Here is a 2,889-nt window from a genome sequence, read left to right as displayed (position 1 = left end):
TAAGAGAGATGAAATTTGTCCATCCAGGGTTCCAGGTAAACGCTGATGGTACTTCTTTCAATACAGATTTGTTTGTTCTTTTAGCAGTCCATGGTACTTTCAATATTCTCCTCCAACACCATAACACAAATGCATCAGTTCTACTATGGTTTTCCTTATATACTGTCCAATTTTCACATGCATATGAGCTTATTGAAAACACAATGGCTTGGTTCATGCACACCTTAATCCTCATACTGCTATCTGTGCTCTTCAAAACTATAAAAAGGTCTTGTGCATCAGATTTGTCAAGTGCAATATGTTGTTTGATTTCTTGACTGCTGCTTCCATGCATGTTAATGGTTGACCCAAGCAAAATGAACTCAGACAACTTCAATCTTTTCTCCATTTATATGGATGTTATTTATAACATATTTATTTATAACAGTGGTGAGGATTGTTGTTTTCTTTACATAGAGATGCAATCCATAACAAAGGTTGTGGTCCTTGATCTTCATCAGTAAATATTTTAATTCCTCTTCACTTTCAGCAAGCAAGGTTGTATCATCTGCATATGTTTTCTACATCATTCAATAATTGGTCCATAGAATCCTTCAATACTGCTAGTTGAAGTTTGATTTTTTTCTTCAGTTCCCTCAGCTTGTGAAATGTTGAGTGTGTTCTTATCTTTTGGTTTTCTAACTACAGGTCTATGCACATTTCATTATAATGTTTTACATTATCTTCCCAAGTTGCTCTTTGAAATTTTCTGTTCAAGTCTTGTACCTCTTATTTCTTACATTTGCTTTAACAGCTCTACAATGAAGAGCAAATTTCAGAGTCTATTTTGGCATCCATTTTGGGCTTTTCTTTCTTTCTTGTCTTCTCAATGATCTTTTGCTCTCTACTTATATCGTATTTTTGATGCCATCCCACAAGTCTTCTGGTCTCCAGTCTTTAGTGCCTAATAATTAAAATCTGTTGTATAGATGATCTCAAAATTTAGGTGGGATATTTTCAAGTTCTTATTTTTACTCTCATGAAATGGTTTTAATTTTCCTCAGCTTCAGCCTGAATTTGCATATGAACAATTGAACTGTTCCATTGTCTACCCATGACTTTGTTTTGGCTGATGACATGTAGATTTTCCAGCATCTCTTTCCACAAATGTAGCCAATTTGATTTATTTGTGTTTCATCTGGTGAGGTCAATGTGTACAGCCGTCTTCTATGTTGTTGAAAACAGGCATTTGCAATGAAATAGTCATTGGCCATGCAAAATTCTATCATGCAATCTCCAGCATCGTTTCTATCACAAAGGATGTATTTCCAATTACTGACCCTTCCTCTTTATTTCCAACCTTTGCATTCCATTCTCCAGTAATTATCTATACATGTTGATTGCATGTTTGATCATTTTTAGATGGAAGAAGTTGGTAAAATTCTTCAATTTCATCATCACTGGCTTTAGTTGTTAGTACATAAATTTGAATAAAACTAGTATTAGCTGTTCTTCCTTGTAGGCATATGGATATCATTTGATCACAGACAACATTGTACTTCATGACAGATCTTGATATATTCTTTTTGATGATGAATGTGATGTCATTCTTACCATTTTGTCATTCCTGGAATAATAAATCATATAGTTGTTATATTCAAAATGGTCAGTACCAGTCCATTTCAGCTCACCAATGCCTAGGATATTGATGTTTATGGGTTCCATTTCATTTTTGACAGTTACCAATTATCCTAGATTCATAGATTATACATTCAATTTTCTGATTATTAATGGATGTTTACAACCATTTCAAGTTGTACTATATGATCAAGAGCCTATAATATTGAAGGAAGATATTCATCGTGCAATTAAGGCAATGGCAAAGATCAAGGATTCAGTAATTAATGGAATGCATATTGAAAACTGATGAAGCACTGGAAGCACTCACTTATCTATGCCAAGAAATTTGAAGGCAACTATCTAGCCAACTGATTGGAAGTGACCCATATCGGTGCCCATTTTAAAGAAAGATGAGCCAACAGAATGCATAAGTCATTGGATATTATTCATATTGCATACAAGTAAAATTTTCAAACATAATTAAAAAATGGTTGCAACTCTACATTGACAGAGAACTTTCAGAGGTTCAAGCTGGATTCAGAAAAGGACACGAGGCAAGGGATATCATTGCTGATGACAGATGGATCTTGGCTGAAAGCAAAGAATAACAGAAAGATGTTTACCTGTGCTTTATTGATTATGCAAATGCTTTCAATTGCCTGGATTATGACAAGGTGTGGGCAATGTTGCATAGAATGGGTATTCCAGAACATTTAATTCTGCTCATGAACAACCTGTACATAGACTAAGCGGCAGTTGTTTGAACAGAACAAATGAACTCTGAATGGTTTAAAATTAGGAAAGATGTGCACCAAAGTTATATTCTTTCACCATAATTACTCAATATGTTAAAGACATAATTTGAGAAGCTGGATTATATGCAGAAGAACATGTCATCAGGATTATAGGAAGACTCATTAGCAACTAGAGATATGCATATGATAAAACTTTGCTTGCTGTAAGAATACTTAAAATATTTACTAATCAAGATCAAAGACCGCAGCTTTTGGTATTGCTTGCAGCTCAATTTAAACAAAACGAAAATCCTCACCACTAGACCAATAAACACTATCCATATAAATAGAGAAAAGACTGAAGTTGTCAGGCTTCATTTTGTTCAGATCAACCACCAACACTCATGGAAGCAGCGATCAAGATTTCAAATGACATATGTCAGGTGCCATCGAGTCAGAACTGACTCATAGTGACACCATGCACAGCAGAACAAAACAATGTCTGAACCTGGGTCAACCTCACTACTGCTGCCACACTTGACACCATCAATGATGC

Source organism: Chrysochloris asiatica, unplaced genomic scaffold, assembly GCF_000296735.1.
Source record: "Chrysochloris asiatica unplaced genomic scaffold, ChrAsi1.0 scaffold00426, whole genome shotgun sequence".
Classification (NCBI taxonomy): Eukaryota; Metazoa; Chordata; class Mammalia; order Afrosoricida; family Chrysochloridae; genus Chrysochloris; species Chrysochloris asiatica.
This window is presented reverse-complemented; position numbering follows the sequence as displayed.